At 35.4% G+C, this 13,501-nt stretch overlaps 1 protein-coding gene across 7 annotated transcripts in view; it reads left to right on the plus strand.

Moving 5' to 3' along the window:
• The window catches only part of LOC145269112 (RNA polymerase II transcriptional coactivator-like), a 106,396-nt gene that overhangs the window by 58,169 nt on the left and 34,726 nt on the right, over positions 1–13,501 (plus strand). Inside the window, exon 1 of one of the 7 annotated variants that reach the window (XM_080124739.1) lies at positions 9,053–9,115. The exons of the other annotated variants lie outside the window; for them this stretch is intronic. The gene's annotated coding sequence lies outside the window, so the exon portion shown is untranslated. Of the gene's footprint in view, positions 1–9,052; positions 9,116–13,501 lie in introns of those variants that run through there. 7 annotated transcript variants of the gene reach the window in all.

A 13,501-nucleotide genomic window follows, 5' to 3' on the forward strand; every position in this document is an offset into this window, starting at 1 on the left:
ATAATCGATCCAATCGGCAAGAGAACTATATGCTCAATCCGTTAAATCCAAAGTAGCTGAGCAGTGGCTTGATTCCCACCAGTTCTAGCAAATAGTATCCTGAACAGAAACGTGCGTTCTATCCCAACCATTATCAATGGACCAGAGGTCATCTCGACAGCATCCGACAAGGCCAAACTATTTGCCAAAAACTTTGCGGCAAATTCTACCCTGTGCGACGAAAGCCATCCCTCCTATAACAGACAACACGCTATGCAATATACAAATATCTGTGCATGAGGTCGCCAAGCTAATCAAGAAACTTGACTCCAGTAAAGCAACTGGTCCTGATGGTATTTCAATTATAGTGTTAAAAAAATTACAACCAGAACTTGCCCCCATACTTACAAAACTGTTTAAGCATTGCCTTAAGAAGTGCTTCCCAACACCCTGGAAAACCTCATCAGTATGCCCTGTATTTAAGAATTCAGGTGATAAGTCATCCCCTCTAAGTACAGACCAATAAATCTGTGTGTCATGAGTAAGTTGCTGGAATCCACAATAAATAGAGAAGTAGTCAACCACCTCAGCAGAAATAACCTTCTTAGCGACACGCAATATGGTTTCCGATCTGCTAGATCTAAAGCAGATGTGCTAACGGTTATATCTCATAGGATTAGCGAATCTCTCTACAAAGGCTTCATTTCTAGAGCAATTGCTCTTGACATATCAAAGGCCTTCGTAAAGTTTGGCATAAAGGCCTACTACACAAGATTTCCAGCTACAGTATAACTGGAAATGTTTTCTCGATCATTAAGTCATTTCTCTCGGATAGGCTCATAAGAGTAGTGGTTGATGGGCAGAAACCAGAGGCTCACAGTATTAATGCTGGAGTCCCTCAGGGGTCCATACTGGGCCTAACTCTCTTCCTGATCTACATCAATGATCTCCCAAAGCACATACTAAAATCAGAGTCTACAGAATAGACTTTGTGGCTTAGTGGGGGATGCCCTTTTCTCTTCCCTGCAACCTCTTTCCCACAAGAGATGTAGTGAGCCTGTCGTTGTTCTATCATTATTTCCATGGGGGGGTCATCAGGAATTTGTGTTGGACTTGAGGACATCCAGGTTGAAGTCGGGAGGGAAACAGGTAAGCGGAACAGTTCCACAGCCGCGCAGTTCTAAGAAAGAAGCTTTGTTCATGGAATCTGTTTTGATTTAGGCACAGATAAGGAGTGGGGAAAATTGACGGTGGTTTCAGCTAGTCGGGTGTTTTTTGAAAAAGATTGGTGAGGGAGGACCAGCGAATGGAACTCAGACGAGCACTTGCCATGGAAATAATGATAGAACAAAGACAGGCTCACTACATCTCTTCTGTGGGAAAGAGGTTGCAGGGAAGAGAAAAGGGCATCCCCCACCAAGCCACAAAGTCTATTTTGTACTCTGTCAAGGCAGGATAGGCTGTTTTTAGCAGCTCCCGCCCAGATGTGGCAGCAGTACTCCATCTTTGGACGTACTTGGCTCTTATATAGATAGAGAATTTCATCATTAGTGAGATATCTTCTGGAGCGGTAGAAGGATCCCACCATTTTCCCAGCGACCTTGGCCACAGACTTGATGTACGTGTTCCATTTAAGATCAGGAGTAAAGGTCAAACCCAGGAGCTTATAAAAACCTGGGGCCTCCCCTAGACGAGAGCCCTCCATTTCAATTGATGCCAGATGGGGATCAGAGCGTTGATGATGTAGAGATAGGAGCTTGGTCTTAGATGTATTAAAGGTAACCAGCCACCTCTTTCCCCACTGTACCACGCGCTCAAGATCAGAGGAGAGAGAATCAGAGAGAACATCATCATTTACGGCCTTTGATGTGTTGCCATAGATGGTTGTGTCATCCGCATAGATGTCAACGAAGGATTTTAGTATGTGTTTTGGGAGATCATTGATGTAGATCAGGAAGAGAGTTGGGCCCGGTATGGATCCCTGAGGGACTCCAGCGTTAATACTGTGGGCCTCTGATTTCTGCCCATCAACCACTACTCTTATGAGCCTATCTGAGAGAAATGACTTAATGATCGAGAAAACATTTCCAGTTATACTGTAGCTGGAAATCTTGTGTAGTAGGCCTTTATGCCAAAACTTATCGAAGGCCTTTGATATATCAAGAGCAATTGCCCTAGAAATGAAGCCTTTGTCGAGAGAGTCGCTAATCCTATGAGATATAACCGTTAGCACATCTGCTGTAGATCTAGCAGACTGGAAACCATATTGCGTGTCGCTAAGGTTATTTCTGCTGAGGTGGTTGACTACTTCTCTATTTTATTGTGGATTCCAGCAACTTACTCATGACACACAGATTTATTGGTTTGTACTGAGAAGAGGATGACTTATCACCTGAATTCTTAAATACAGGGCATACTGATGAGGTTTTCCAGGGTGTTGGGAAGCACTTCTCCTTAAGGCAATGCTTAAACAGTTTTGTAAGTATGGGGGCAAGTTCTGGTTGTAATTTTTTTAACACTATAATTGGAATACCGTCAGGTCCAGTTGCTTTACTGGAGTCAAGTTTCTTGATTAGCTTGGCGACCTCATGCACAGATATTTGTATATTGCATAGCGTGTTGTCTGTTATAGGAGGGAATATGGGAAGTTGATGGCCTTCGTCGCACAGGGTAAAATTTGCCGCAAAGTTTTTGGCAAATAGTTTGGCCTTGTCGGATGCTGTCGAGATGACCTCTGGTCCATTGATAATGGTTGGGATAGAACGCACGTTTCTGTTCAGGATCCTATTTTCCAGAACTGGTGGGAACCAAGCCGCTACTCAGCTACTTTGGATTTAACAGATTGAGCAGATGGTTCTCTTGCATTTTTTATTACTCTTTTACAGTGGTTGCTGGCGGTCCTGAAAGCAGCTTTAGTTTCAGTGCATCTATTACGTTGGTAGCTACGGAAAAAGTGATTTCTGTGTGCGATGGCAGCAGCACATTCAGGGGAGAACCATGGCTGGCTGTTAGGTTTTTGTTGGAATTTTTTGGATGGTATGAATTGGTCTATGTCTACAAGTAACCATTTGGTCAGGTCTGATACTATAGAGGACACATCCTTTTTGAACATGGAATGGAGAGGTAGATCAGATATGAATGTACGGAAGCTATCCCAGTCCGCCATAGAGTATCGGTATACAGTATGGTGGAGAGGTACATCTGTAGATTTATTATATTTCATTTTTAACTTAACTGATACGACGCAGTGGTCAGAGGATCCTAGAGGAGAAAGAACGGAACATGAACATAGCTTAGGGGAAGTGGATAGAAAAGGGTTTAGAAGGCTTGCATACTGACCGGTAGTATCGGGCACACGGGTGGGCTCGCGAACAATCTGAGCGAGATCATAGGCAATGGCAAAATCATGACAGAACCTCCCCTTATCATCAGTCTTATTTGAGTAGGTCAGCCATTCCACATTATGGACATTGAAGTCACCGCAAATGTGAATGTTAGCCGAGGGATAAGCAGACAGGATGTGGTCAATTTTTTCTGATATACTCTTAAAGACGGTAATTCCACTGTTGTGGGGGCGATAGAGGGCAAATATAAATGCGGTGGTGTAAGCAAGTGCAACCCGGAAGTACATATAACGTAGATTAGGGTCTTCTCTGGAGATATTCCTGCCACATGGGAAGCCATCTTTAATGTAGGCACAAATTCCATGCCCGTGGCGATGTTGGGGGGTCAGATTTAGATGTTAAGTTAGAGTATCCTTTAATTATGAACTCATCTAGGGAGGTGGTTGGCCCTATTCCAGTTTCGCTTAGAAAGAATATGTCAGGTTTTGTCTCCTGTAATTGGGTTTCAAGCTCTAGAAGGTTAGAACGTAGACCCCTGATGTTGAAGGAGACCTGGTAGTAGGGGTCTACGTAGGAGGATGGGGTTCTAGGTTTATTCGTGTTTTCTTTTTTGAGATATTTCATGTTGAGGATTTTGGAGTTTGTGGAACAGGTCAGCATACTTGGTTAGAGCAGAACAGAGAGGGAAAGTAAGAGAAGAAAGACAGGAAATTTTTTTTTTTTTTTTTTTTGTAGCACATAAGGTAAAGCCATAACAATTACCCACTAGTATGGCATCGAGAGGCCCCACCAGAGACTACTGCATGGTCCAGAATCCATTCAACAAATGGCAATACAGCAGTCCCAGTACTTTGCACCTGCTGATAGGACAGTCTCCTTAGTGGTTATTCCAAGGTTCGGGTCCCTGACTATCAGGCAGTTAACGTCAGCCCAGATGAAAACGTTTACCTCCAGCACCTTTACTAGTGACATGGCCACAAGGATAGACATAGACAGAAAATTTCCGACATCTCAGACTACTGTTCACAAAGTACTACCGACCTGGGAAGCAGCTTTTTCTTCACCCTTTGTCAGAAACATCATCCATTAGAAATGAGGACTGAGGGACAAAAATGGAGAAGCGATAGTTACTAGAGCTGCCGATAATACATCCAATATTTTATCTACTCTCCATTAAAAAAAACAAACAAACAAAAAAAAAACAGTGAGAGGGACTTATTTATATCTACTTAGTATAAGTCCTTTGCCCATTCCCAGTATAGAATAGAATTTGAAGATCGTCTCCCCTCCCATATTAATCCGGGGAAGTTTTTTTTTGTTTTTTTTTTCTTTTGGTACCTCGCGATAGAACCTTTTAGATTAAACTTATAATTACGTTTCAATAATGCAACTTGTGAGGTCAGCTTATGTTTTTAGATTGGGGGCATCTTATTTAAAGGCTAATTTAGGGTAATAACAAAAAAAAAGTTTAAAACACGAGTAATAAGACATAAGTGATGTTAACGAGTTTCAATTTTTAGCAAGACTGCAATAAGAGAACAAAGATAAATAAATAAAATATATATATACATATATATATTTTAATACACAAAAATTGGCAAAATTAAGACAAGATACATTTCAACAGTTATGGATAAAGTTTTTAACTTAGCTCTGAAGGCACCGACCCTTTCTTCCAAGGTCATCTAGAAAACTGACTAGTAGCTAGCAGACTTGGGTTGTTCTGGTAGTTAAGGGATGTGGTGGTTGTGGGGGTTAAATGCTTTTAACATATGCAGAATATAAAGATCTGTTGATTGACACTATTGATAATCTTGCTAGACACTCGTATCTAACAAAATGGCAAGCCAGATACTTGAATTAAAAGAAATAGAATCTTTGTTCCAATGAGGTCCTTGTTCTGGAGGACTTTGCAGAAAACTTTCAATTTTTAATACAAAACGAAATTCAAAGTTATCCTTGGAGTAAAGAATATTGCACTCTGCACTCGGTAATGATTTACTATCAGTATTCTGATCAGTAGCTAAAGCACATTTCATTGTGTTTTCTTTCCAATGACAAAACCCATGACACTGCATTTGTGTATCAAACTCGGACACTGACTGTTCACTTAATCCAGACCTTATTACTGCATGTGAACCAAATAATTTACTCCAGTGATGACTGCAGTGTTCAATATAAAAACTTGAAGAATTTCATCAATTTATGTTTGCATAAGGAGAACTTTGGTGTTGAAGGTGAGTGGGTTTTCTTCATCATCAGTCATGAAAAATCCCTTGATAAAATTGGTGGTTCAGTAAAACACCCTGTGGCTAAGCGGTCACTCCAATGTTCTCTAAATAATCAAATCTTTTATTATAAAGTCATGCTTGCTATCTGCCAGATGTCTGCCATCCATTTCTTTGCGATCAGTAGGGAAACCCTAGAGAAGATGAAAGTCGCTTGAAGCAAGGTTTTCCAGTGCCAGGAACCAGAGCTAGTCACCATTTTGTACCATTGCCAACATCACAAATTGGCCATAAGTTGTCCAAGGTTGATGAACTATATATTGATATTCATGACTAACTTGCTATCAATTCTTCATATCTCTGACATCACACCAATCCAATGTATAACCTGTATTTATAACTCTTTCTGGTGGGTTGGTATCGTGAATGAAATAAATGCAGAGGAAGGTAATGAACTGTCAAGTTCATGCATCCCCATGGACACCGCAAGACATACAGTTGGCTGCAGATTGATGATACATGGTTTGTTCCCATCAAGAAAATTCTGTGTTGTATCCCCAACATGTATTGGAAGGACATACACAATAACTGACCAAGATTATCAAAAAAACATTTCTGCATTTCAATGGTAAAAAGAACACAGCAGCATGTATATGTTGAATGCTGACTTTAGTTGTGAAATGCACTATTTTCTGAATACCATTTCACTGCAACTGTTTTATCTTTATTTTTACTTATTCAGCTCTTTTTAATGGACACCTGTTTGAAGATGAAATTTATGGAATTTAACCCTAAACTGGTTACTTTCCATGAAGGTACTTCTCAGGGAATAGTTCAAGTTTGTTTTTGTGTATGAAATAGTATGTTCGCTCAAAGAGGGGCCTAGCAAAAACAAACAGCCCTTATCAAAATTTTTATGTTTTGTATAAGAAAAAGGAACAAAGGAAGGAGTCAAAAAGGCAGAAAATGTGTACATAGTTTTTGAATGGTCTCAAGACTTTTTCAAATGTTTTTCCTTTCAACAAATAATGAGTGAACAAAACCAGAACTTTTAACCATTTTTGGTAGACACAATTTAATGTGCGAGATAAATATATGGAGAAAGCCTTTGTGAAAACTACTTGTATTGTAAATATCTTATGGAATTGAGCCTGTTTACTTTTAGCATCTGGTTTACTCCAAAACTTATTCTAAAATTAAGGTGTGACATAAGTTTAACACGTCTAAATTGATTATCACATACGATAGGAGGAAGGAATATTTTTCATTATCAAAAGTATACCTGACTTTCAACAGAAGAACTTGTAACCATTTTTAGTCCAGAGACAACTTATTGTGTCTAAAAAAATATATATCTGAAAAAAGTAATGCCAGCCACAACTTTTTTTTTTTTTTCGATATTGGGGCACATGTGAAAAAATCCAAAATCCCTTAATGTCTATAAGGCATCAGAAAAAATCTACCAGTTTTTGGATTCCTTGGGTCAAAAAACTTACTTGGGTGAATTTTAAGAGCCATACGATCTTTCAATCAGAAAATATTCTAAGAAATGACATCACAAAATTGTCGCCTTGGTGTCACATTATGCGACTAACGCCAAAACAAAAAATGCATTAAATTGCGAACCGCCTGGAATTATGTGCTCAAATTTTCAGGATTTCTTAGTTCCTATATTGTCTATTTGCAGTGCAAACTATAGCCAAATCTATGGCTATGAGTGTCAAGCCCTGGATGATTTGACACGGAATAACCCTTTGGCATTTTTAAGGAGTGTGCCATTGTGTTGAGGGAAGTAACTCCATTTTACTATGGTCAGTTTCGTAGCAGTGGGCTGACATCAGTGGACTTTTTTTTTCTACCAAAACTTTCATAGGTATGTGCAAGATGAAAGGATGATCCCTAAAATGTTGGTATGACCATAATAAAGACATTTCACCCCTCCCCCTCACAAATAACTGTACAAACTTGTAAACTAAAATTGATTTATTGAAATTTTTGTAGTATTCTCAAAAAGAAGGATTCTAAATAATCTCAATTTTGTTTATTTTTTGTACTACCAATGAATTTCCAAAAAATTCTCCAAAAGGCTAAAAATAAAGAAAATTGGAATCGCATATTACATATTTTACCATAAACAATATAAAAAACAATGCAATTTTTAAAATTCTCTCAAATCTTAAATAATTGATAAAATTTAAAAAAAAAAAAAAAAAAACTGAAATAAAATACATTTTTCGGTCACAAATGTTGTAGATTTTTTTTTTTTATCAATTTTTCAGAAGAGTTGGAAAATATATAAAAATTACGTTTTACGAATTTTTAAAAATTGTTTACATTTGACACTTTCTGTAATTTTAAACAACTTCCAAAATTACTTCTCTTTAATTTTTTTTTTTTTTTTTTACAAGGTTTGTGAAAAAAAAAAATGGAAGATTTGATCTTAAAACTTATAAATAAACAGATAATCTTACTGTTAATAATTAGAAAAAAAATTTTTAATCAATACCGTTTTTGAAGAATGAATAATTAAAAAATTTTAGGAATCTAACATGGATAATTTTTTCTACAGGAGGCCAATGACACAGCGTTACTCGTTTTTGTCACAACAAAAATATTTTTTAACTGATAATAATTTTGGAATTGAAACAAATTCTTTAGTGCACAACGTTTTACAATCTGTTAATCTATGAGATAAATCTCACCTGTCTGTTAAAATGTATGCAGGTATGTCTGCCTAAAACTTTTCACAGAGGTGACAGATTTTCATGAGATTGATATCGTTTTGAAGCACGACCCTTCTGAAGACAAGTATCGAAAAATTGACTAAAAATAGGTATGCCAAACTAGCCTAGTTAGGATGTGAAAACTGGTAAATAAAGTTAAATTTCCCTTAACTTCAACTTGCGATATCTCGGTTATTTTGATAAAGTTTTGATTTAAATAAAATTTAATCTTTTTGCTTATATAATATATATATAATTGTTTTTCTTGTCTTTAATAGTTTGTTTTTTTTTTGTTTTTTTTTCCGAGCTTCATGTTATTAATTTTGGTGAATGCTGCTTTATTTTTACACAAAAAAATGTTGCCGTTTTTCAAATTTGGTGTGCACAATATTGTGAGTCTCTACGTATAAAAAAAATAGTACCATTTTAAAGAAAAAAAGGTGACCTAGCAATATGATGAGCTTAAAAAAGGATTTTAAGTTGTTTTCCACCAAAAAATCAACTTGAAAACTTCAGTGAAAGAAATATGAAAGAAATTCAATTGAAATAATTCCGAAAATGGCACTGTTTTGTAGAAAAATATCTCCTCTTAATCTGTTGGTGTCATATTACTACGCTCATAAATCAAGGAGCGCCACTAATAAAAGTGAATATACCTACGCATCGAAATTTACAACTTAATGCCAAGTGACTGCAGTAAGAAGTATCCTCTCAAAAATCAACTGTCAGCACGAACGAGCTGCACAATCAAACGAAAACGTAAACCAGCAACTTGTTTCACTATGGATATATCAAAGTTCTTAGCTGAGTTTGTTTTTGTTTATTTAAAAGTTATAGAAAGGTATTTAAAATGATATTTTTAGTGCATCAATAAAAGAAATAAAAATTTACAATTAAAAAAAATGTCAGTTTATTTTCTATGTTCTTTGCTTTATCTTCTTTCGGTTGGATAAACTTCAGCATTGTTAAATTATCTTTTAAAAATTAAACTGGGTACATTTTAAACCAAAAAAAAGCATTTTTAGTTGCATGTGACTGATGGAAAAGTCTTGTTCATTTTAAAAAATGTGCCGCATTTTTTGTTTACCTATTTCTTTTATGTTCTGTCGGGTGTTTTTGATATATCTAACATTTTGTTAAATTTTTTTTTTTTTTATTACATTACTTAAAAAAAAAAAAATTAACAAAATATAGCTAGGTTTTAAGTTACGTGCAACAAATCATGTAAATAAAAAAAAAATATATATATTAATTTCACATAAAAATGTGCGTTTTTTGTTCTATCGGGCGTTTTTTGATAAATTTTGTTAAATCATTTTTTAATAAATTTTGTTAAATCATTTTTTAATTACACTGTACATTACTTATCAAAATAAGAACTGAAAATATAGTTGAGTTATGTGCAAGTGGCGCGTAAATTAAAAAATTCATTTCACTGTAAGAATTTTTTTTTTAATTCCCAAGACAGTACTTCTACAGTTTATCACAAAAAAATGGAGACACCATTTTTTTTTTTTTTTTTTTTTTTTTTTTTTTTTTTTGTGCACCTGTCGTTAAAATCCAATGGAGAAATCAGTATTTTAAACTATGACCAAAGTTAGAAATAAATAACAAAAAAATTAAACTAGATATTAATTACTTCCGGAAAGAACTATGAAAAAAGTAAATAAAGACAGTGAAAGAGAACATATATCCGTAATTATTTAATTGAAAATGTTTCGATTTAATTAATGATAATGGGGAAAGTTTTTCATGAAACGTGTGTGTGTGTGTGTGTGTGTATATATATATATATATATATTTGATTAAAAACAGAAAATGACATATTCATAATTGTTTAAACTGGTCGAGTGCCATTCGAAAAGCAAAACATTTACTGTATAAAAATTTATCAAAATATAATTGTAAAAATATTTATTGAAAATTTTTATAAAATAGTTTTTTTTGACAAATAATTTTAATGAAACCTTTTTTAAAATTAAAGCAACTTTAAAGGGCCAACAACAAATTTAAATGAAACCGAAAAATCATTATTGTTATTTATTTCATGCTTTGGTCATAGTTTAAAATAGTGATTTCTCCCTCAGATTTTTACGACAGGTGTGCGAAAAAAAAATGGCGCCTCCATTTTCTGTGATCTACAGTTGTAGAAGTACCCCCCTCCCCCCGAGACCTATATGTTCTATCAGGTGTTTTTGATAAACTTTAACTGAGATATCTCAAGGTTGTGTTATCAACACGAGTGGAAATAAAGTTCAACTGGGAGCTGCTCTCCCTGACTACTTGAGAAAAAATCCAGTTATTCATTTCCACCTCCAAAGCAACAACAAAAAAAAGTCCCTTAGTGAATCTGCTGAACATTTAGATAACTCCTGCAGTTGTGATGAAGAACCATCTCAGGATATCTTCAGTTATGAGCATCAAGGACAATGGGTTGCTGTCTATTATGACGCCAACATTTACATTGGCCAAGTCATTGAGGTTATATCTGCATTCAGTGCTGTAATAAAATTTTTGTTGCAAACCAAAGGTAGAAAAGATTTTTTTCCATGGCCTTTGTCAGATGACATTACACAGGTAGTCAGCAGATGGGGTTTTGAGGTAATGCCAGTTTCAAGTGATGGTATGATTTGGAGTGTTCTAGATATATCTACCATAGCAGAAAATCAATAAAGGAATTGTAGTAAGACCTCTGCCTATAAAATATCTTGTTTATTTTTAAGTTGAAAGTTTTTCAATGCTTGAAAAAAAATGATTTATGACTTTTTGTATAACAAATTTCTAAATCTTATTGTTTTTTTTGGCGAGTTTTAAATTCCCCAAAGTAAAAATGTTTCTGTGGCAAATTTTTATTAGAAACAAGGAATTCGTTTTTTTTTTTTTTTTTTTTTTTTTTCTTTTTAATTCCTCACCCAAAAATTGGTAAAGTTGCAAAGTTTCAGGCTTCTACCTCCAATGGTTACATTTTTACAGCAATTTCAGTAACGTATTTTGACTCTTTAACCCTTTTTTTGCCTTTTTTACTAAATTGTCTGTTCAACTGCTTTTACACGGTCCACAATTTATAATTAAAAGAAAAAATTATCTTTGTTATGAATCATGCTAAAAAGATTCAATACATTAGCTATTGAAATGAAATTGATATGAACAGTCAGTTGCATTTCCGTGTCATATTTGCACTTTTTCCCCCTGTTGGTAGTGGGCTTTTGCTTAGTGTTTAGGTTGGTTTCATCTAATAATTATTGCTTTCATTAGTATCAATTTTCATTTACCACAAGATGACATTACATTTACAAGGATTTTTCACTTTTTAGTTGCTTACATTTTTAGTTATATACTATGATTTTTTTTATTTTATTTTTTTTTTTTATAGATATAATGAGAATAAAACATTAATTCCTTCACCCTCAACTTGGCACTTTTCTACAAGATGCTTTTTTCACCAATATTTTCCGGTCCGCCCCTTTTTTTGATTGACTAGCCTTAATTTAAACCTTTGCCACTCCCGGTTTGGCGATGGTCGCAATGGAGATGATGTCGCCTTTTTTTATTTTTTTTTATGCTCTTTTCCTCCTTCGCGGTGCGGGTTCAAGCCTGCCTGCTACCACTTTTACTTAAAAAAAACAAAACGTTAACACGGAAAACAAGCGGGAAAAAAAAGTCTATACATATAAAAAGCAAAATGTGTGTGTGTTTGTATGTCTTGCAAAAACTTTCGATACAGGCCACGGATTTTCGCCAGACAGGTATCATTCTAAAGCTCGAACCTCCGGTCGACAAATATTGAAAAATTGGGCAAAACGTTTATTCCTTCATCCTTAACAGCTCTCTTTTTTTACAAGGAGAGGTGAAAAAAAAAAAAAATGGTATCTTCATGCGCATGCGTCAATACGCGCAAAAGACGTACCTTGAATTCGTTTTAAATGTTGTAAAAACCGACCTACTTTCATCCACGCGTCTATAGCAATCGGCTTTGATCAATGTGGGGCCAAACTCCTTATATCAGACAATTGCTATTCAATCTGGACAATCGGGAGCTGGTCTCCACCTCCCCCCACCCCCACCCAACATCTTGGGGAAACAACCAGCCAAAGTTGGGTAAACAAACCCAAAAGCTGTCCCGCAGCAAAAGTTAACTCTGCTACTTCTATTTGACCTCATTAAAAGTAGCAGAGTTAACTTTTATTGCGGCACGTGTCAATTCAATTTTTAATACTTAAATAAATAAAATCAAATGTGTTTCAGTTGCTCTTTGTTGGCCGAACGGGTAACGTGTCGGGTTTTTTGCACACTTTATCTAAAGGTTGTGAGTTCGAATCATGGTGTGAGATGTCTTTTTTTTTTATTTTTCGATTTTTAAAGGTTTAATATTGAAACAGGGTTATTTAAGGTATTTTTCACGTTCTGTTTTTTGTTTGTTTGTTTGTTTTTTTTTGTTAAGAAGTTTTAACATTCGTTTTTCTGGGTTTTTTTTTTTTTTTTTTCCATCACATGCGCATTTTCTTTTTTATTGTTTTTGTTTTTCCGATTTTAAGAAACTTTAGCATCGTTCGTTTGCTTTACGTTAGTTTTTATTTGTTTGTTTTTATAATATTTAAACAGGGTGATTACTTTGCTTATTCCCCTCCGCCCGGGCAACGCCAGGTACCCCCCCCCCCCCAAATCTCGAACGTCAGTTTGTTTGCGTTCGTATGTCTGCTAAAAACTTGCGTCGGTCGCATAGGACCAGGTTAAAACCGGTACCATCTGAAAGCGCGATGTCTTTGACACACATGTGAAAATTAGAAAAAAATAAATTCTGTGGTGGTCAACTGGGCCTTTTTTTTTTTTTTTTTCTCAAGGGGATCACTTTTCACAATGCCATTTACCCAAGTCACGCATGCATAGCAAACTAAAAGCATGTTTAAAAACTTCATTTTGTAGGGTCATGTTATAAGTCGTTGAGGTCCGATGGACAAAAGCGTTTGCCAGTAACATTTTTCCCTTTCACATTTCTGGTTCAAGCCTGCCTACTGCGGCTAATTTATTTTATTTTTATTTATTTATTTTTTCTTGGTCCCACAGGCACTCGCTGCTATTTTGATTGAAATAGTTGTTTTGAGTCATTTACATATTAAATTGATATTGAACATGTATGTTTACTTAATTACATCGCCATGATAAACAAAGTTAAAAACTAGATAAAATTATTACATTTTCTTAAGGATACTATCTAAGTACATGGTGT

This window comes from Euprymna scolopes, chromosome 4, assembly GCF_053919585.1.
Source record: "Euprymna scolopes isolate OS-2025 chromosome 4, ASM5391958v1, whole genome shotgun sequence".
In the NCBI taxonomy this organism is placed as follows: domain Eukaryota; kingdom Metazoa; phylum Mollusca; class Cephalopoda; order Sepiida; family Sepiolidae; genus Euprymna; species Euprymna scolopes.